This window comes from Notamacropus eugenii, chromosome 1 (assembly GCF_028372415.1).
Source record: "Notamacropus eugenii isolate mMacEug1 chromosome 1, mMacEug1.pri_v2, whole genome shotgun sequence".
In the NCBI taxonomy this organism is placed as follows: domain Eukaryota; kingdom Metazoa; phylum Chordata; class Mammalia; order Diprotodontia; family Macropodidae; genus Notamacropus; species Notamacropus eugenii.
In genome coordinates this window covers 741332708-741356574 of record NC_092872.1, presented here as the reverse complement: position 1 = coordinate 741356574, position 23867 = coordinate 741332708, and the positions used below count along the sequence as shown (strand labels likewise).

The 23867-nt window shown below is 39.5% G+C and overlaps 1 long non-coding RNA gene across 1 annotated transcript in view; it reads left to right on the top strand.

Annotated features, from left to right (window-relative positions):
* Window positions 1–23261, top strand: part of LOC140520886 (uncharacterized) — a 42445-nt gene extending 19184 nt beyond the window's left edge. The window contains exon 3 of the long non-coding RNA XR_011972712.1: window positions 18791–23261. This is a non-coding gene — a long non-coding RNA (uncharacterized lncRNA). The remainder of the gene's footprint in view (window positions 1–18790) is intronic.
* Window positions 23262–23867: the final 606 nt, after the last annotated feature.

Below are 23867 nucleotides of genomic sequence, written 5' to 3'. Positions count from 1 at the left end.
CACTATGCCAAAGATGAGAATAATCGTAAAAGACAAAATAGACAGTTTTAATTACATAAAATCGGAGAGTACTAAGTAAACAAAATGAAAGAAGTTAGAATTAAAAGGGAAACAATTAACTAGAAAAATCTTTACCATAAATTTATCTGAAAAAAGTCAGATATTCAAGATACGTAAGGAACTGATATAAGGATATAAAAATAAGACCTCAATTAGATTAATGGTCAAAGGATATTTATAGTCATTTATGGAAAAAAAACCCAAGATATGCAAGCTATCAACAACTATGTTGGAAAATGTTCCAGATCATTAATCATAAGATAAATGAAAATTAAAGTCTGAGGCTTCCCTTCACACTAATCCATTAGCAAAGATGACAAAAGATAAAAATAGCAATCGTTGAAGGCAATGTCAAAGAATCGGCAAGCTGTTACTTTGTTGGTCGGGCTGTGAATCGATCCAACCATTCTGGAAGTCAGTTTTGGAACTATACTCCAAAATGTCACCCAAAGCCAGTATGTAACCATAAATGTTATTTATCAGACATATATGCTACAGAGGTCAAAGAAACAGGAAAAGCAGCAATTATTTTTGCATTAAATACTTAAAAAAAATGAATACCCATCAGCTGGTGAATGTTTGAACAAACTGGAAAATATTAATAATATGGAATATTATTATTTCACAAGAAATAATTAAAAGGACAAGTTAAGAGAAATCTAGGAAAATTTATGGGAATTTTTGCCAAAGTATGTGCAAGAGAACAGTTTACATAGTTAATACAATAATGCAAAGTAAAGCAAATTTGAAAGTTTTAAAACCTCTGAGTAAATAAGGATTCCAGAAGACTGATGATAAAGCATGCATCCCATCTAGCAGCAGAGAGACACTGGAATAGACATGTAGAATGAGGAAGACATTTTCAAAAACAGTTAATGTGTGATTTTTTTTTTGCTTGATAATATTTATTTGTTGGAAGAAAGGATTTTTTGTGGGGATAATAGTTTTGAATGGAATGAATAGTGAGTGTTAGTGGTACAAAAATAAGAGTAAATATGTCAACATTTATAATATTTAGGAGAAGGAAGTTCAGAAGGGATCATAGATGGGCAAGGAAGTGTTAGTGCTATTGTGCTGAATTTAATATATGCTTTAAAAAATATTAACATAGTAAAGGTTTAATTGAAGTTTTCTTTTTCTGTTCCTTGTATATTGAAATTTTTATTTTAAGATAACAATAAAAAGAAATATTTTTATATCATAAAAGATGAGTTTGAAAGATTCAGAGAAGCCTAGGAAGATTTGTATGAATTAAGTGAGCAGAAGAATGATTTGCATAAAAACCATGATAATTAAAAGTAAAACAGCTTTGGAAGACTTCAGTACTCTGAACAGCACAACCATTGAACAAGATTCCAAGGGGCCATTGATGAAGCATGCTTCCCATCACTTGGCAGACAGGTGATAGACAGGAGGCAGAGACTGAGGCAGACATTCAGACATGTCCAATGTGTTTTATTTGACTATGAATTTTTTGCAAGATATGGTTTCTGTTTTTTTGGAAGGAAAAGACAGTTGTGAAGCAATGAAATGATAACACAGTAAGATAACAAATTAGAGAAACGGGGAAAATTACTCATCATATCTAGCAACAGGAAAATAATTTCATGACTGGGCAAAAAATACAGGAAATCACAGAAGATAAAACAGATTGTTTTGATTACATAAAATTTTTAAAGATTTTGCACAATTTTATAAAGCTAAAACCAAAGTGAAACAAATATAAAATATAGCAAGTTTCTCTAGCAAAAGTCTCATTTCAAGATATACATTTACATATCTAATATCAATATCAAATTAATAAGAATAAAATATATATATACAGATATTCTCAAGGAAAAAAATCAGGATATCTATAGTCAGATTTTAAATCTTCTCTTTGTTCAGTTTTTTTTTCAGTCATCTAACTCTTTGTGACTTCATTTGGAGTTATCTTGGCAAAGATTCTGGAATAGTTGTCCCATTTCCTTCTCCAGCTTATTTTACAGAAGAGGAAACTGAGTTAATGAGATTAGGTGATTTGCCTAGGGTCATGCAAATTATAAGTATCTGAGGTCACATTTGAACTCAGAAAGATGAGTCTCCCAGATTCCAGACCTGATATTCTACTCACAAGTACCACCTAGCTTCCCTTTTAAAATGTTCTGCATCATACTGATCAGAAAAATTTAAAGCAGTTCTGAGATTCCACCTCATACACAGCAGAGTGGAAAAGATGACCACACACACACACATACACACAAACCTTAAAAAAGGAAACTGATAAATGTTGGAGGGAGTCTGGGAAAATGACACATTGGTGCATCTGTGAATGGGTGTGGCCATTCTGAAAAGGAATTTGGAATTAAACACAAAATAGTTGCTAAACACCGAATGTCTTTTGACCTAGGTATTTTACCACTAGGCTTAAATTTGAAAACTATCAAAGAAAGAGGCCAAAGTACTATATGTACAAACGTGTTTATAGCAGGTTTTTGTCGCGGCACAGCCAGTTACTGAATAAGTGAATACGACGTGGCATCTGAATGCGACAGATATGACTGTGCCTTACGAAATAAGGAAACAGCTAATTTCAGAAAGACAAGGAAAAACATACATGAGCTGATGCAGAGTGATCTATGTGTATATGTACATGTATATATATATATATATATATATATATATATAGAGAGAGAGAGAGAGAGAGAGAGAGAGAGAGAGAGAGAGAGAGGTGAACAGGAACAATTTATATTATGACATCATTAGAAAACTGAACAATTACATGGATTTTTATAAACTGATGATGAATGAAAGGAACAGGACCAAGGAACTAATTTATAAAATAACAGCGCTATAAATAGAAATAGCTTTGAAAGTTATAAGAACTATAATCAATATATTGGCCATTCATGATTCCAGATAAACAATGATGAGACATGCTATCTATTATGGAAATGGGACAGAATTAGAGTAAAAAATACATATAATGTATAAAATAAAACATGCATTTCCATAACACAATACAATAAAAAAGATGTCTACATATGAAACTACAAATCTACTATACACAGTATTCCTTCCAAATATACAATAAAATTAACCTATAAATTTCTTTTGTCTTCCCTCCCCCCCAAGAAATGGCTGCCATTAGACACAAATAGGTATGTGTATGCATGTATGTATGTGTGTATGTATGTATGTATGTATGTATAAATATATATACACATATATATACACACACATATATGTACAATTGCTCTATACATACTTTTATTTATCAGTTCTTTCTCTGGATGCAGATAGCATCTTTCTTCATATGTGCTTTATAGTTAATTTAGATATTATAACAGGAAAATATATTTTTATAATACAGACATTGAGGGAATTTGCCTTCCTTGATTGTGCATTTGTTCCAATAAATTTGTTTCATTTTGTTTTTTCCAATGGACTGCGGGGTAAGAGAGGGATAAAATATATTTTTGTTATTTCTTAATAGAAAGTGGAAGGGATGATACAGATGTGGAATTTTAAGTCACTTTAAGATGGGGTCACTGTATCATTAGTTTTATTTAACTCTTCTGCTTTGTTCTTAGAGGTCTCTCATGAAGCAGAAGTAATCTTTCAGGGTTTGCAATGCAAAATGAATGAATAAATTGATAAATGAAACTTTTTGAAAAGATAGCGAGAATGATGCAAAAGGAAAAAGATGAAAAGAAAAGAAGATAAATGAAACACTGAAAAAATACACAAAAGAGATCAGAAAATAGATAGGAAGGGGACACAGACAAGTAGGAAATTTTGTGACTATCATGTTCAGTTCAATATGCAAAGGTTTCTGTGTTCATTTAAGTTCCTGTGTCTGTGGATGGTCTTCCCATTCTTATAGTTCTCTGTGCGAATCTACAAGGTCCCTTCCCATCCTCTTTTTAGACTATTATAACTGAATATTAGAGTAATATCTGAGTCTTGGTTTCTCCTCAATGAGAAACTACATTAGTCTTTTTTAATTATCAATACCCAAAGTCCTACACTGAAAAATCACATCCTTCTTTCCAAAACCCCAATCACTTTCTAAGAGGAAATGGTGTAAAAGTTTAAGAAAAATCACTGAGCTCCTGGAAAATACATTGGTGCCAACAAGACTTAAAGTCAACACCTTGACCTCATTAAGGTCATTACCTTTCTTCACCCTTGACCAGAATACACTAACAATTCAATTAATTGGTGTTTTGTTTGAAGAATCAAAACTGTTAACTGAACTTTTCCCTGAGCCCTGTAACCATGATTTTCCTGATTGGAGTGTATTGTCTTTTGTTTAGAAATACCACAAATTATAAATAGAAATTTAGCTGGTATCAGAGATGGAAGATTCACCCCTTTTTGTCTTTCTTTCTAAGCAGAAGTGTTTAGATTTAATTAATAAATTCATCTCTAGTAGACTTGTTCCCAAATCCAATGCAGACTTTTCTCTTCCGCATTCCCATACCCAAAGGCCTTTAGTCTATTGTTCCCCTATCTTGTCAGTCACCAAATCCCTTTCAAATTCATCCTCCTTTTTCCATTTTGACTTCCATCAATCTCATCACCTCCTTTCTCTCATGTCATTGCCTTCTTCCATAAGCCTTTTTTTAAAGATGGTGCCATTCCACTACTCAAAACCTTTATTCAATAGGTCCTTATATCCTACAATATCCAATGTAGATTATTTTCTTGTTTTCTTGTAACTTCTGACCTAGAATTTGTCCACACACAAGGAACACTTGGAAACTAATAGGTGAGGTGCTCACTCCCCAACAATATTTTTCTATGGGGAATAGCAACCTATCCTCACCTTACCCCTGATTTCTGCTCTCCTAGCAAGTCTTCCGGGATTTGGCTACCCATGTTGCAGCTTTGGAAGGTAAAGCCAGACAACCTGCAGATCCTCAGGATTGGCAACACAGATGGTACCATCTGAAGAGGAAGTGTGCAGTACTGAGGGAAAAAGTACAGTCTGAAGTTGAAGGACCAGGGTTTGAACCTTGGCTCCAGCTGGTTGATCTTGGGCAAGTCATTTAATGATTTTAGTTTCCATTTATTGGGATTTCAGAACCAAAAGGAACCTCAGTATTTCTCTGCCCCCAATGTATAGCCAGCTAGGTGATACAGTGGATAGTGTGCTGTAAGACAGATAAACACAGCACACTTGAGGGCTGCTAGCACAGGTTCACTCTTAATTTGGTCGGACAGGAAAGACACTAGGAAGGGGTTAATAATCTTCCTTTAGTTCTCTCAGAAGAGGTTGCTGATAATGAGAACACAAACTCTTCTAGCATTCCCTAATCACCCTTCTCACAGGGACCGGTGAGAAAGGGGGGCAACTAGCTCTATGTCTCCATGGGGTCAATAGAGACGGGCACATCTTGTGCTTCCCCTAAATCCCCTCAAGCCTCAATGGGGGCCAGTTGAGGCAAACACAGATTTCCCCTCCCCAAGCCTTCACGGGGGCCAATCAAAGCACACACAGCATTTGTGCACTCAACCCTAAGGGTTTCCCATTCACTGGTTGGTGACCACCTGTTTTATAGACCAATAGACAAAGAAGGCATATTGTCAGCGAGAGCCTCACAAGTTTACATCACTTTATCCCTGTATCCCATTGCACAGTTGCAGTGGATGTTTACGTTATTTACCATTATATAACTGTGCAAGAGTGGTGGAGATGCTTTGAGTCATAACTGTGAGAACTCATATCTGGTACTTGGGAACTGGAAATTGCTATGGCTATGGGTCCTGGGAAACTGAACAAAATTTCTCTTTACACACACTAAAGTCCACCTTATTTACATTAAAATTCACCTTACATACATGTGCCCAGCCTGGAGTCAGGAAGACTTGAGTTCAAATCCTGCCTTACTACCTAGATTTACTGTCTGTGTGACCCTGGACCAGTCCCTTAATCCTATTTGCTTCAGTTTCCTTATCTGTTAAATGAACTGGAGAAGAAAAGGGCAAACTACTCCTGTATCTTTGCCAAGAAAATCCTAAATGGGGCCATGAAGAGTTAGGCGCAACTAAGAAATGACTGAACAAAACAACACAGAGCCAAAAATAACCATTCTATGATACTGCAGTACGTCCAAAGATCACCTACTAACTTTTTGCTTACAACTCCCAATGAATGAGATTTTACTACCTCTCTAGACGACTCATTCCATTTTTTAATAACTTTAATTGTTAGAAAGATTTTTCCCCCAACATTAAGCCTAATTGTCTCTTTGAAACTTCTACCCACTGCTCTGGGACAAAACAGAATAAATAGTCTTTCAGTACTTGAGGATAGTTAACATAATCCCTTGAATCTGTCTTCTCCAGGTTTAAATATCCTAAATTCCTTCTAACCATCCTTATAAACTCAAGGTCCTTCACCAATCTGGTTGTTATCCCCTCAAAGCTTTCTAGCTTATCAATGCACTTTCTAATGTGAGAAGGACCTATATAGCTATGTAACTATATAACCATACAACTACATGACCTTTGGTTGTATGGCTCAGGTGTTATCTTCCATAAACCTGCACTAGAAGAAGACAGCACGTCACTATGTTGATTATCCAGCAAGGGTGCTTAGTTGGCTGAGTGTGATATTTGAGTTATCCACCAGGTCATGCTCAATTTAAGTCACTAGCAGAGGTCTTATCAGTTATTGTTTTGAGTATGCTTTGAGGTATGGTGCTTCTCTAAGAAGCTACAGTATACCTGCTGGTCACAAAAGATCATTCATTGTGCAAACACCCATGTTGTTCCTCTCCACACACAGCGAAGTGCATATACAGCTAATAGGACAAACACTTTTGTTTAGAGACGTTGATATCCAACTATATTCTAGCCCTTCTCCCTTGTCCTGCCCAAATATTCAATAGACTGAATGGAAACCCAAACATGCACACCCATAATTTGTGGAAAAGAATGGATAGAAGAGTCATAATCTCCTTAATTAAACAACATGGACCACAAAACAGTCACCACCTCAAATTCAGCAACCAGGAGATTCATAACGACAGGCAATTTCTGGAACTAGAAGTTCAAGAACCAAGGTCTAGGTAAAAACTAAAGAAAAAGTATGAAGTACAAACAGTATTACCTAGTCTTTCTAACAACTTCTGCTCAAAACTCCAAGTGAAGCAGGAAGGGGTAGTCACCGTCTCTAGCTGGAAACAGGAATTGTCTCTCTGGTCTCTCTTTTCATGGAGCATCTCCTTAGATGTAGGAGAAAAAAATGAGAAGTGGTCGCTGGGTAACAAAGCATCTCACTATAATAAAATGAAGTTCCCAAAACTGCACCCATTATTTCAGGTGTAGTCCTATCAGGGCAGAGGAACCTCCTTCCTTGAAGTTATGTCTCTGTCAATTCAAATCGAACTGGTAGTCTGCTTCTCTCTTATGGGACCATATTCACATCTTACAGAATTTGTTGACTGATGAATAGGGAAAGGAAAAATAAGAAGACTCATTAGCTTTATGCACAACATAGCGACACCTTATAAAGAAGGTTGGACAGCAGTGAGGATAGACAGAAGGGAGGGAGAATTAAAGAAGTGTCTCATTTTAGAAGTAGAAAGGGAACAGACATCCAAAGCTCATAAAACAGTGGAATATATTTCAGATACCAGGAAACATCTCAGAAGCTGGCAAAACTTCATTGGGTTTTTCCCCCTTTGTTCTCCTCTTCTGAAGTGAGTCAGGGTTTGTTTTCAGTTGAGTCAAGTTTACAGCAATCCTCATTTGATCAAGGGAAGTGAATTGGGTTAGGAGAAGGAGAGAGTCTCTCAGCTGAAAATAATTCTCAATTTCTCTCTCTCTGTCCCTTTAGAAAATAGCATGGGCCCACCATGGACTAGGATCACAACAAAGTTGACCAAATGCTTTCTGGGAAAAACCATAACCACTAACACTGACTGACTCTCCTTCTCTCTCTTCTTTGTTGTCTATTCACATTTCTTCTGCCCCCCTCATATGAAAGACCCCTGAGGCTCTGAGTTCTGCCTACTTCTCTCTCTACAATTCTTCCTTTTATGATCTCATCCATTCCCACAACTTTAATTATCACCTCTTTGCAGATGATTCCTAAATCGACATGTGCAACCCTAACCTCTCTTCAGAACTTGAGTCTCATATTTCCAGATGTTTGTTAGATATTTCCATTTGATGTCCTCCAATTCCACATAACCAGAATAAATTCATCTTCTCTCCCAAACCTGCCCTTTCCTTTAGTTTCTCTCTTTTGTGGATGGTGCCACTCTCTTCCCAGTCACCTAGACCCAACACTCTGGAATTATCTTGACCTTTCCTCTCTCCATAAATCCCCTAATTCATTCAGTTGTCACGTATTACTTATCTCATTAATTTATCATCATAAACATCCATAGCCTCCTTTGTTATTTCTTTTCAAACATCTTACTTTAAACCTTAATATCTTCTTGCCTAAAATACTGTATAGAGACACTGAAGTCACTTCCCCAAAGAGAGGCCAGCTACATCTCTAGTTCTAGGAGTACTTCTGAGAATTTGGGAATGTTTTTCTCTAACGAGATCATCTTAAACTACCATTCCAATGCATTTCTCTCCACTGTTAGCCTTCAGTGAGTAGAGCCCCAGCTCCATTTAACTAATCACTACCAATCAACTTTTACAAAGTGATAGAGCAAGAAGGGTACAAACACAGCCCCCACAAACACTCTCCCCTCTATCACCTCAGTGCCTACAGAGAGTGGACTCAGATTTAAAGCAGTATTTATGGATTATTCATCCCAAGTTCACTTCCAAATGTGAAATAGCCCCTGAATATCTTCATCTCAGCTCCCTCCTGGGCTTGGTCCCTCGAGTCATTCTTTGGGCCCTCACTGTTAGGACAGCTGGCAGCAAACCCGGCATGGATTCTGCCCAGATCTCTCGTGGTTCACCATTCTGACTTTCTGAAGCTCATACCCATTTCTAATACTCCTTCACCTAAGGCATGAAAGGACAGGTGCAAAGAGGCAAACAGTGGCCCTTATTCACAGTCCACATGTTGCCCTAGGGTGGGGAGGGTCCAAGTCCAGAGAATTATGGGATGTCTCCTCAAGCAACAACAAAGAGGAAAAGAATGGGAGATTTGTTTGGACTAGTTAATATCTACCAGAGTGTATTCTGGTTACATGTGGTTCCACAGTCAATCAGAATGGCCCCTCATCTCCATACTGCTAGTAGACTGGAACTAGACATTACAGAATGCCTTCTATGCTCCATTATGGGGAGCAAGGTACCTCTATTACACATCATCATGCCTTTTCTAAAGCAGGCCGATCAGTCAAGAACGCTGAACCTGCTCACCATCTTGTAAGAGCCTCCGAACCAGCCTTCCTACCTCTAAACCACTGTCCATATGATTGCCCAAGAGATCTTTTTTTTAGAATCTGTTCTTTTTTCAAAAAAATTTATTATTTATTTTTAACATTCATTTTTTAAAAAGACTTGTGTTCCAAATTCTTTCCCTCCCTCCAACCCTTTGAGAAGGCAAACAAAATGATGTGTGAAATCATGCAAAACATTTCCATACTTGCCATGTTGCAAAAAAATAAACAAGAAAAACAAAAATAGTGGGAAAATATGCTTTGATTTATGCTCAGAGTTCATCCATTCTCTCTTTGGAGATAGATAGCATTTTTCATCATGAGTTGTTCTGAATTATCTTAGATCATTGTATTGATCAGGGAAGCTAAGTCTTTCATTGTTGATCATTCTTGCAATGGGGCTGTTACTGTGTGTGACATTCTCCTGGTTCTGCTCACTTCACTTGGCATCAGTTCCTATAAGTCTTCCCAGGTTTCTCTGAAACCATCTGCCTTGTCATTTCTTATAGCACAGAAGTATTCTAGTGAGATGTCTCTTCTAAAAGTAAAACAGTTAAGTAAAACTAATAATACAAGTAATCTTTGCAATGCCAAAATCTGATTATGCTTCTCCACTTTAAAAAAATTTTCTTTGGCTAGTCATCCAATTTAATTCAATTCTGTAAAAATCTGTTAAGCACCTATTCATGCCTGGTGAAGCCAGGAAGCACCAAGAGTGCCAGACCTTGAGGCAGGATGACCTGAGTTCAAATCTGATCTCTGACACTGGAAGCCAGGAACAAGGCTGGGAAGGGAATGAAGGTCAGCCTGGGACCCTTCTCAGAGTGGAAGTACCAGGAAAAACTCACCATTTGGAGAAGGGGGGGTCAGCTTTGTGGAAGAATATTCCAGGTTGAGAAAGCTATAAGGGATAATGAGATGGTCCAGGGTAAAGAGGTGCCAAGTGCTGAGGGAAGTTCTGGACTGAGACAGAGACAGAGGCATGATTTTGAAGTCCAGGCTGACAGACTGAGGAAGCTCACTCCTCATTTATAAACAGTTCTAATTACTAGGAAAGTAGCAGAGATCTGCCTTCCTGGACTTTGCATCTGCTTCTCACTCCTGTGGCCAAGACGAATGAGCTCCATCTCTCATATTAGAGCCCTTCCTTAGCCCACACATCTTCAGTTCCCTTAGTTCATCACTATAAGAAGTGGTTTTAAGTCTACTCTGCAATTAGGTGGCACAGTGGAAAGAGCACTGGGCTTGGAACCAGGAAGACTCATCTTCATGAGTTTAAATCCAGCCTTAGACACTTACTAGATGTGTGACCCTGGACAAGTCACTTAACCCTGTTTGCCTCAGTTTGCTCATCTGTAAAATGAGAGCGAGAAAGCAATGACAAACCATTATAATATCTTTGCAAAAAAACAAAAAAAAACGCAATTGGGGTCACGAAGAGTCAGACAATTGAAACAACTGAACAGCAAACAAGCACATCAGTCTCCCTTCTCTAGGCATACTACAACTTGCTCTTCCATGTACTTCTTAAAAGGTAGCATTCCAAACTGGACCCAAAACATCCAATTCAGTCTGATCCAGAGCAAGGACATAAGGACTTTCACTCCCACCCTCATGTTCTAGAACACTGAGATAATCGAAGATTGATCCCACTTGAGTTGTGTTTGGTTTGGTTTGGGCTTGGGTCTGGCATGACCCACTGCCATCTCATTTTAAGTTGGCAGCACACTAATGCTCCAACCCCCCAGGGTTTTTTTACATGGCTTTCTCTGCAACCACACCTTCCTTACATTATAGATGATTTCCTTGTTGCACCCATGCATAGCACTTTACATTTACCCATTTTTGCATTTCATCTTATTAGACTCATCCCAATGTTCTAGTCTATCATCATCTTTCTGCATGATAATTATTCCATCTAAAATGAAAGGGAAGCCTTCACTCCCTTCTTGAAGTCTCTACTTCTTCTCTCCATCCTCCACACAGTTGCCAAACTGGTATTCCAAAAGCTTATATGTGACCGTGTCATTTGCCTGTTCATGCATACTCTTAACTAATGTTTCCTATATGAGGAATTTCCATCTCTCATCTCCACACCTTTGCACTAGTTGTCTCTCATACCTGCAAGGCCTTCTCTGCTTACCCCTGCCACTTAAAATCAAGGAGAAGATTCAAACCCAGGTCTCCCTAATTTTCAAGGAAGTCACTATCACCTCTAGTTCAATTTTATTTGACCAAGAATCCCCCTAACAACATCACAAACAAATGGTCACCTAAACCAACTTCCCCCTTTTACAGACTGTTGGGGAAGTGAAAGATTCACCTCAGCTCACATGAATCCAAAGCTGCAGGAACAGGGCTGGAGCCTAGGTTCTCCCAGTTCACACAGTGTGTCAAGTGTGACAGTTCCTCATCTACACCTGTCACAGGACACTTGTGACTGGACACCTGCCACCACAGCTGCTGGCTCAGCCTGCTTCCCAACTCTGCTATTGCTGAGTCATGGCCCAAGGAAATCCTTAGGAGAATTCAGGATTGCTGTTACAAAACAATAAACCTATTGATAGACTATCCCAGGGCTGTAAAACCTTTGTTTTAAATGCCTAGGGGAAAATATAGCCAAGGATATAAAGAGGGCAATTTTCAGGTTTTTTTAATACTGTGCATGTGTGCAGCTTTGAACAAAATTCTAGAGAGCAAAAGTTAACCCTTTCTTATGTCATCCTTTTTTTGGTATCTTTAAATGTTTTTAGGTGTTTTAGGATTTTTGTAAAACTCATAGTAAACAAGAGAAAAATTAATAGCAATGGGACATCTAAAGTATGGATATGGCAAGAGTTCATTATTATTGGGTGACAGGAAGGGGATGGATAAAAAGGACACTTGGAACCTGTTGTTTACTCATAACTCAGGCATCGTAAGGAGAGATTACATCTCAATTGTGTTGAAGAGAATGTATCTGTAAAATATGACCAGAACTCACATTTTTGAAATCTTTTAGGTTACAAAGGGCCTTCTGTACCAGAAAACCTTCTAAGGAGGTATTATAGGCAGTATTTCCTACTTCTCATGGCCCAACCCATGACTATAGGTCTAATGACTAATAGTTGGCTGAGTATTCTGAGGACAGTCAGTCCTGAGGAAGCAATTCACTTCTGATGATTTCAGGGAATGAGAGAGGGAGGGAGAGAATCAGACACAAAGACAGGCAGAGAGAAAGAAATAAGCAGACAGAAAAAAACAGAGATTGAGAGACAAAGAAAGGGGGAGAGGAGAAAGAAGAAAGGAAGGAAGGGGAAAGGATGGAAATAAAAGAAAAGGAAAGGAAAGAGAAAGGAAGAGAAGAGGAATAAAGGAAAGAAAAGAGAAGGGGGAAAGGAAAAGAGAAGTGAAAAGGGAAAGGGAAGGGACAGGAAAGGAAGGAAGGAAAAGGAAGAGAAGAACGAAAAAGAAAATAGAAACAAAGGAAGGAAGGAAGGAAGATGACTTTAGCTATCTAGTCTAAATATTCTTTTTCATATTAAGAAAATGAGGTCCTGAAAAGTAACATAACTTCTCCAAGGTCATGCAAATAGAAATAAAATCAAGGTGTTCCAATTCCCAGTCCAGTGGAATCTCTGTGCTGTCTGTCCCATCCTCTTCTCTTTAGGTAACATACTTTCTCACTTTTTCTCCATCTTTCTACACATTTGCTGAGACCTTTCTTGTCTCCCTCTCTCCCCTTCTCTCAGTGTGTGTGTGTGTGTGTGTGTGTGTGTGTGTGTGTGTGTGTGTGTTGGTGTTGAGGGTAGGTTGGGGAGAAGATTCCACTTTGCTTCAAAAGTTACAACCTTTCTGTCCTTTCCTAAACTTTGCATAAAAAGAGCCTTCTTTGTGAGCTGTCTGGAGAGGATTTCTGAATCAATGGGGCATTGTTCAATAAAAAATAAAAGCCAAACATAACATTTTGATTTTATGTGAGTTATCTGCAGAAGGGTCAAGATATAGAAATTTCCCAAGTGCAGCCACAGGGGCATCTTGCTCAAGGAGACATGATTTCCTGGGCTCTGATTAGTAGGACAATAAATCAGCAACTGAAGACAGCCCAGGAGCAAGATGGGCACTCTTGCCATTTCCCAAGATTTAACCGTAACTAAGAACTTAGAGTCTTTCCAGCACCTGTTTGTCTAGAGAGTGGATAGCTCCCCTCCCAGGGATCCTAACTTTGCTAAATCTGGAAGAAGCAATCTTCCTCCTCAGAGCGCCTAGTGATCAACTTGGTGCTCTAAAGGACAGGTAGATTCTTAGTCACTCCCACCGCACCAGACCAGAGGTTTCTGACCTGGCAACTGGGAATGTTTTTTGTTTGTTTGAATAATTGTTTTTCAATATAATTGATTTCCTTTATAATCCTATGTATTTTATGTTATGCATTTAAAAACTGCGTTCTGAGAAGGGGTTCCAAGACTTCATCGGACTGCTAAAGAGGTCCAGGACACACAAAATAGGTTAATACACCCTCCCTAGGCTCTCTGTGCTCCCCAGAAGTCAAGATATTTCACACAGAGAATATCTTTGTACATATTTTGCACTTATTTATCTGAGTACATGGTGTTTCTCAACACCCCTTCCCTTCAGTAGAATATGAGCCCCTTGAGGACAGGACTTCTATTTTTTATTCCTCCCCTCCCCACAGAACTCCACCTGACACATAATAAATGTTTACACTGTTTATTAAACAAAATTAAATTCACAAATTCTGAGGCTGGAAGGGACTTTAAAGGTCATCCAGTCAAACCCCCTCATTACATAGAAGAGGAAACAGACCCAGAATTTTAAGACTTGCTCAAGATCATGCGATTATTGTCATATCATTGTTCATCCTTCCTTGGAAGAGGAACAATGACCCTGTGTGGGTCGTATCTTGGCTTGGTGCAAATTGGGCTTAAGTAAGCCAGAGCTATGCAAAGTCAGCCCTTAGAGCCCAGTGGCAAGAAAAAAGTCAAGACGACTGGAGGTGTCCAGGGATGCAGTGGGAGACCTTGGCTTTTTCAAACTAAGGTCTTTCCCAGGTCTCTTTTTCTGAGGCAACACCCATTCAGTGTTCAGGGCTAGGTAAGAACTGAGGCAAAAGATGGCATAGTTTGCCTTCACAAAAGAATCCATCTGGGAGGGGAAGACCCTTGGAATTTCTCTCAAGGTCATGTGATGCCTAAATGGGTGGGATTTGAGCTTAAGTCTTCTAACAATAAATCCATTCCTCTTTCCCCTGTGTTCAACTGCCTGAATTTTGTCAGGGGGAACTAAGCAGGTTTAGCCTGGAGCAGGAGAGAATTAGAGGAATTATCATCACTGTCCTCAAGTGTTTTAACGGGTTGTCATGAGAAAGAATGATGAGGTTCTGCTTGGCCCCAGGGGGAGAAACCTGTCTATTTCAACTCATAGTATTGTAGTAAATAATAATAATATAACACGACACATGGAAAAGACCTTTACATGAGTGACTGTCATATGTTACACTTGAATGGAAATATCCTCCCTGAAAATCCATCATGATTACCAGGGAAATGACTCAGGATGTACACTTGATTGAGGGGTGGGTGAGCAATATTTGCTTCCTCCAAGAAGATGAGCACAATGAGTCCATAAATGCATTTGGATCATGTCCATCTCTCCACTATTCATCAGCAATGACCAGGGTCAGAGTGGACAACAGGAAGAAATAGCCCAGCTTGATTTCAGAACTTATTGTATACTGAAGGGTTAGGAGGACAAGGATCAGGGAAATTATCTTTTCCAGATATGTTTTATTCACTCCTCACATGTACACTCTGATCATGATGGGGAGAATTGGCAGGAAGGTATAGTGGCTAGAATTTTGGCACTGATGACAATGACCAACAATTGACTAATGTTTTATTGTTTTTTTAATCAAACATTTGAGCAACACTGTAAGAGTGTAAAATACAGAAAAGCTGCCAATCCATATAATAAAAGTTTCCTCCCATGGGAGAAATGAAATCACAAGTTTATTACCCATCCCTGTCCCTACTGGGCCAGTTGTATGAATACCTATTTCTCAGAAGGAAGGAAGAGGAGACCTAGAATTTTTTCTTTGTTCCTGAGTCATGACCTTCTTAATATGCTTTTAAGAGTCATATAGGGTGGGATTCTGGCTTCAGTCTCTAAAACTTAATAACCACCACATCTCCATTCAGCTGAGTATCACAGACTGGGTGTGGAGGTAGTATGGGAAATTTGGAAGAGTTGTACTTGGAATCAAGAAGTTGAGTTCAAATCCAGTTTCAGACACTTAGCAGCTGTCCAGCCCTGGAAAAGTCCCTAACCTCTCAGCTTGTTTCTGGATCTGTAAAATGGGGATAATAATGTCATCTACTTTTGTCTGTTGTTGTAAGGATTAAGTGAGGTGTTATTTGTAAAGTGATTTACAAACCTTAAAATGTTCTATAAGTGCTAGCCATCATTATTTTTACGATTATTAATAAACATCAACTGAGTCATCAAAATGCAATCCCCTTGAGGTGAGGGACTTCTGTCTTTCTTTTTATATTTCCACAAGACTATATGAACAGTTACAAGCATATAAGAGGTCCCTAACAAGTGATTGTTGGTGGATATCAGTCACTCTGCTAGGTATTGGAAGCCCTAAGACAAAAGCAAAACAGCCCCCTCCACAAGCTTATTTTTATGAGATCTCTTCTGTATTTGTGATAGAATCGAAGCACATAAAAAGTGACTTTCCCAGGGTCTCACAGCTAATAAGCCAAAGGTAGAATTTGCACCCAGCTCTTTCAGACTTGGAGCTCAACCATTGCTCTATTATATCATACTGTCCCTAAGACCAGAGAACCTGCTATAAAATGGAAGCACATGAGACATATGAGTGACTCCAAGGAAAGTAGCTCTGTTAGTGTTCCTTAGGGGTGGGGCGTCCAGTGAGGATCTGTTGAACAGTGAGCTTTGAGCAATATTAGAAATGGAGGATGGACCATTCAAAGGGTGCTTAGGTTTATAAAATATAGCAAAGAAACTGTCCAGAGATGAGAGTCTGAGTTCTCTTAGAAAGACAGATGAGTCATGTGCAAGAGAGATCAGAATAACCCTTAGCTCTTGGGGGCAAAACTGGGCTGAAGAATGTATATGAGAAGAAAGCTGATTTCAGTTTAATATAAGAAGGAACATTCCCTGGAATTTAGCACAATGCCACCTACCAATAAGATCTTTAATAAGTGCTTGTTGATGGTCGGTGGATGGATCTCTGAGAGTTAAAGCGTTTGTCCATGGGATGGATTGCTTCAGTTGTGTGTGATATCCTCACCTCTGCAGGATCGTTAGATTGAAAGCTGGAAAGGTTCTTTGTGGTCAATGAGTCTAACCTTCTCATCTTATAAATGAGAAAACTGACACCCCAAGAGATTAAGTGACTTGCCCAGGATCACACAAATAGTGAATGCCTGAAGTAAGATTCAGACCATGCTCTTCCTGATTCCAAGTCCAGGACTCAGTCAGAACACCATTCTTCTTTTCTCCATGACAAGTCTGGTTGACCACTTGTAACAGACATTGTTAAAAGGCTTCCTGCTGAGATGAATTCCAATTTTAAAATTCTATGTGTCTCTCTAAAGTGAAAAAGCATAGAAATGGGTGAGAGAAGACAGAGATAGGGAGAGTATTTGTCACTGACAATCTTTGCCTTGAGATGGAAAGTGATGTTTGCCTGGATTAATTCACGATTACCTTTTCCATGCTTCATTGACTGCTCTGCCTCCTAGATCTTGCTCCCCTCTCCCCCTTGAGCAATCCATTCAACAAATATACTTATTAATGTACAGCCTACAGATGCTACATGTTTTGGGAGTAGCATGGTAATACATCAACTCTGTCGGAGGAGCCAAGATAAATGGCCGTTGCCTGTGGGATGAAACAGGGAGAACCATGCTCAATAGGAAACTGACAAGAATAACTATAGCAATACATAGATCAATAAACATTTACTAAGCACCTACTGTGTTCCAGGTGCTGTGCTAAGCATACTTACATAGCTCTTTAAGGTTTGCAAAGCACTAGAGGTATATAATATATATATATGTATGTATATCACATACACATATCCATACACATATGCACATGTATGTATATGTATATATTTTATGTATATGTATATGTATATATTTTACTCTGACAACAGCTGCTATTTTTATACTTATTATTACTATTATATTAATTGTGTTTAATAATTATTATGATAGCATAATAATTATACAATATATCAATACAATAATGAATATAATATAAATTATGTTTATTTTCAGAAGAGGAAATTGAGCCTCAGAGATTTATGGAAATCCAGTCTACTAGATTTATAAGAAGGTATTTAGTCAGTACAAAACACTTTCCTCAAATTGGTGACATATTTGCCCCTTGCTTACACAGGGTCCCTGGGGAGGGTGGGCACAGACTGCAGGTACAAGAATAAACACTTCCATTTTACAGATTCTGCCTCTGTCAAATGTGACCCATGTGACCTATTGCTCTTAAGTCAGTCAGCCAATCTTAACATCCCTGGGCCTGAGTTTCCTTACCTATAAAATGAAGTGCTTGCGCTCAATGACATCTTAGCTCCCTACAGTCTCTAAGTCCCTGGACTTGCTGTTACTTCAACCACATTTATGTGACAAGAACATCATATCACCTCCACCTTGTTGCTGTGACCAAGCAATGATACATAACCTCTTTATTATGGAACAGTGAATCAAAAGGAATTGCCAGGCTGTCACATGGTGATGACATGATCGGTCTATTTGATACAGACACCTTATCTTTAGAATCACGGAATCTTGGAACTGGCGAATCATCTAATGCAACCATCACCCAGAAACAATCTTATCTCAAAATATCCTGCAAAAGAGGTCAGTAAGCCTTGACTTTAAGACTTGGAGACTACTGCTTAAGCATGGAATTCTACTTGGAGATAATTCCCTTTGTTAAGATGGATTTTCTCCCTTAAAACTTAAGACTGTACATTCCATCCATTGTTCCTGGTTCTGACCTGTAGGTCCAAGCAGAAGAAGGCTTCCATGTGCCAAGCCTCCAAGATTTGAGTGTTCTCGTGTCCCCATAGACACCAGTACTACAATGTTTCTTTTTATAATGTTGTTGTTATTATGCAAATTGTTGACCCTTCTGAATGATGACACTATAAATCACTTCTCTTCCTGGACATCTTTTACCTCAATCAAGACACTGTTCCCTTTTGGTTCTCCTTATACCTATCTGACATCTATCTTATAGTCTCCTTTGTTTAAATTTTATGTGTTTCATTCCCATTAATATTGTGTTTCTCTGACTCTCTCTTCTCTTTTTTCCTTCATACTATCCTACAGGACCTGCAAACACCTTGGCCTAAAGGACCCAAGGCCTCCCAGTGCATCCTGGGTCATCTCCAGTCATCCTGATGAATATCTGGTCACTGGATTCAGGTGGCTCAGAAGGGGAAAGTGAGGCTGGTGACCTGCACAGCCCTCCCTCACTCAAAACAAAGTCAAGTGCAAGTCATGTCATCATATCCCTGATGGCATGGTCTTCTTCGGCAATGAAGGACGGACACAATCATACTATCTCACTTGGGAATCTCATCAGCTCCCGTGTGTTCAATTATCATATCTTTATATGATAATGAATGATAGTAAAGCTATGTATAGTGAAATATGTAGATATAGTGTATATATGTATACATATAGTAAAATATATGTAAAAATATATAGTAAATTATGTATAAAGACATATAAAGATATATTAAAGATAAATAAAGATAGCTACAATTTAAGGGCAGGTATAGATGTATCAGACAGACAAACAGGTAAATGGACGGATGGATGGATGGATGGAGAGAGAAAAAGAGAGCGAGATCTTTGGGGTTACAGCTGCATGTCATCATATGTCTTTGGATATTTTGGACTAGTTGTGCTCTCAGCATCTCAAACTCAACATATAAAATACACAAATCATTATCTTTCCCCTCCCCCCTCTTCTAAACTTTCCTCTTACTGTTGAGACCTCTACCAGCCTCATAACGTCTATGGACTCCGAAGTTTTCACTCTCACTAATAGCACATACTCCTTCCGTTACCAAGTCTCGTCATGTCACAAGATATCTCGCATGTGCCCCCGTCTCCGTCCTCACATTGCCACCCTAATGGAAACCCTCATCACCTTTCTCCTGGATTATTAACATAGTCTTCTATTTATGGTCCTTGATTCTATTTTCCTCCAGTTTCCATCTGTCCTCTACTCAGCTTCCATAGTGATTTTTCTAAAGCTCAGCTCTGATGATGCCTCACACACACACACACACACACACACACACACACACACACACACACACATCTACTCAGTAAGACAGTTAGAACCAAATGTAAAGTCTTCTGGCATTTAAAGCTCTTCCTAACCTACCCCTTTCCCCCTCTCCAAACTTCTTACATGCTATATGAACACATATCCAGTCACACCAGACTCTTCCTGTCATCTCACTCCAGCTCTGCCTTTTGGCTTTCCTGGTTTCCTCCATATCACCCTCCCGCTCAATGAACTCTAGTGACTCCCTATTATTTACAAGATCAAATAGGAACTTCTATGTTTGTCTTTGAAAGCCCTTCATAACCTGGTCCCTTTTAAGGTTTATAACTGCCTTGCACCTTACTTGCTCCATGCTTTCCTCTACCCGGTTGTTCTGGTCTTCTCATTCTCAGGACACAACACTAAAAAAGGTATGGATTTGACAAGGCAGAAGTACTGAGGTAGAGCATTCAAGGAACAAGGTGTGGAGACAGGAAATGGGAAGCTGCATTTGAAGAAAAGTTAATGGGCCATTTTGACTGGAACCAAAAAGTGCATGAAGGAGAAGTATAAAATTTCTGAAGAGTCAATGGGAGATGGGAAGGAGGCAAGAGAGAAAAGAATGAGATGGCACATTCACTCCTACAGCATAATGTCTCCTCAGAAAGGCAGTGGAGTTTTGCAGGAGCTGTGTCTGCACCCAGACCAAGAGTTGAGTGTCTCTCTCCCTAAGACAGAACCTCCAGGCCTCCTGCCTTCCTCTTCTTCCATGTCCAAGTGGTAAGATTTCATTTCAGCTCCGTTCACAGCGGTTATGAAGAGGCTCATGGGGATGTGGTACACCCAACTCTAACCAGGAGACAGCTGTACAAACTGCTGGGCATGGACCCCAGGGAAATACCAGTGTTCCAAGCTTCTGAGAGAGAGCCAGGAAGCCCTTTGATCAACCCCAGGAAACCAACACCCAACCCTCTCCAAAGTCACACTCTCTTAAGAATTCCTGAGTGTAGATTCGTCCCCAAAACCCTCCTGCTGAGATGTTTTGGCTAAATGGAAGAAGGCAAGAAATAACTCTCACCCAGAATCAATCAGGATGGGGACACATGGGTGTGGGCTGAGATGGAAGCCAAGGTAATCTACACATTGGCCTTGCCCAAGGGTGTTTGCTCAGGTGCGGGGGAGGGAGAGGCTGTGCCAAGCATGTAGCTTCCAAAGGGGACTTCCTCTTTGGACTGCCTGGGGCCACATCCAGGGTGGACATGCAGGAGTGGTAGAGGGTGAGATGAGACTGGGCACCAGTAATGGTTGATTGTGCATTGAGTCGTCCTTCCTTAATGACTTGTTTTCCCCAACTTTGAACTTTTTCTTCATTTCCTGGTTTGGCCACATTTGCTCTGCAGAGAATTTCACCTCAGAAATGAGTATCTAGGATGGTTTTTGCCTTTATTTATATATATTTTTTGGACCCGGTGAACCAGGCCTAGCTCTTCTGTGATCCAGCTTTTTGGGAATGTGCAGTTGAAGTCAATGACTGGACAAGACGGATACTGAGATCCCCACCAGCTATGTAATTCTATGATGTATTTAGTCATTATGGCTTTGGGGTTAAGAAACCATGAGTTCCAATCTTGCCTCAGGCAGTTACTTCATATATAAAATAGGAGTAATACTAGTAACCTATCTCCAAGGGTTTTGTTGGGATCAAATGAGATCATCCCTATAAAGTGTTTTGCAAATCTTATACTACCATATAAAGGGTAGGTATTATTATTATTATCGGTATTGGGAGAAGAGAGGATTTCCTAAGACTGTGATAGCCATCAGGCCATGAGTCAACAGCATTTATTAAATATTTACTGTGTCAGGAGGGCAGCTGGGTGGCACAGTGGATAGAGCGCTGGCCTGGGAATCAGGAACACATCTGCCTGAGTTCAAATCCAGCCTCAGACACTTCCTAGCTGTGTGACCCTGGGCAACTCACTTTACTCCGTTTGCCTCAGTCTTTTCATCTGTAAAATGAGCTGGAGAAGGACATGGCAGACCACTCCAGTATCTCTGCCAGGAAAATCCCAAACAGGGTCACAAAGGGTCAGACACAACTGACTGAATAGCAGAAATGTGTCACGTACTGTGCTAAATGCTGGGCAGGTGGAAAAAGGACCCAATTTATTCTCCTTGACTGCTCAGTAAGTGGGGAGAAAGCTGTTCCTTGAACCAGAAAGTCCTGGGTTCAATTACTCTCTGATTCATCCTAGCTGTGTGACCTTGGCATTGTGTCTGGGCAACTTTCTAAGCCTCCAAGTAGCCATTAAGGTGCCAACTTGTCTCAACTTCCTCTTCCTCACACCCCACCCTGTATGGTCTTGTGTCCTACTCAGCCCCAAGAGCAGTGAGTGGACACTGCAGAGAGGCAAACCTTGGCTTAATGTAAAGGAAAATTTCCTAAAGAATTCAAGTTTTCAACAAAAAAAAAAGAGCTCAAGCTCTCCCAAAGTGGAGCAGATTCCCTTGGAACTGGGTGAATTTGCCCTCCCTTGCTAAGAGCTGAATGACCACTTGTTGGGGGCACAGTACAGGGGATAAGGGGATACCTGTTCAAGCAAGGCTTGAACTCTGTGGCTAATAAGGCCCCTTCCAACTAGAGATTTTGTGACTCTTGGGGGTTTGTGTGATCAGCATCACGCAGAAAAGGCTTTGTCCCAAGCATCAGACAATGAATCTGTGATGGAGAGGATAAAGAGCTGGCTCAGTGCTCATACAGGAGGTTATGGAAGCTGCAATTAGCTTGATAAACTTAGCTTTTTCCCATCTCTGAGCTGCTTTTTAATTTTAATCAGTTATAGCAATAAGCCCTTAAATTGTTCCAAATAATTTTCTTCTCTGACTTCATCACCAAAACCAAGGCCGTTGTGAATAATTTATTAGGAAATGAGCCTCTTGCGATTTCTTTGGGTGGGGTGGAGAAAGAATTGGGAGGACCCCAGTGGAATAAAGCCAAATTATAACGATAAGGGTAGAGGATATTTATACACAGGCAGCTGGAGGGTACTCTGTGCTGGACACAGAATCAGGAAGACCTGAGTTCAAATCCTATCTCAGCCCTTTATGAGCTGGGTGGTCCTCAGTAAATCACTTAACCATGCTGCTTGTTGCCCCATCTGTAAAATGAGATGTCATTGCTCTCTAAGGTCTCTTCTGCATCTAAAACTGTGACTTTATGGTTGTAATGATACTAGTGGCAACTGAAGATAGACTGCTGAACTTAGGGTTGGGAAGCCCTGAGTTCAGATCTTGCCTCAGACACTTAGTAGTTGAGCAAGCACTTCTCTCGGCTCTATTTTCTCATCTATAAAATGGAAATAAAAGCATCTCCTTAACATGGTTGTTGTGAGTCTCACATTAGAAGGATAATATGTCTAAAGTGCTTTGCAAGTTGTACAAAATGACTAATATGGAAATGGTTTACAAAATTCCACTTGGGTAAAGCTATACATGATTGCTTACCATCTTAGGGAAGTGGGAGGGAAGGGAGAGAGGGAGGAAGAGAATATGGAACTTAAACTTTTAAATAAAAATGTTAAAAAAAACTTTTAAAGATGCTATAGAAATGTCGACTTATTAATATATAGTTCTTTGGCCAATGACTAAATTGAACCAGCGTGCATTAAACACCCACTGTATGCAATACACTGTGCTAAGCATTAGGGGAAAAGGAACCAAAATGAACAATAGAGTACTGGCCCTGGAATTCAGAGGTTCAAATCAGATTTCACACACTTACTAGCTGTGTGACCCTGGGCAAGTCACCTAACCCTGATTGACTCAAATAATAGTAATGAATAGCCCTTGTCTTAAAAGATCTTGGATTCTATAGGTACGGCACAATACCTGATTTTGACCAGATACCCTATGATCAAGGATCTATGTCATAGAGGGAACCCCAGGTCCCAGTTGGATTGAATTAGATCATTTCTATCATCCCTCCTGTCTCTGATGGCCTCTATGATACCCTTTCTGAGTAGGCAAAACCCAGTCCACTGGGTAGATCCCTAATCAGACTCTTGGGATAGACAGCTCAGGCTCTTTGGTCTTTAAAAAGGAAATTTCAACTTCACACTTCTTAAC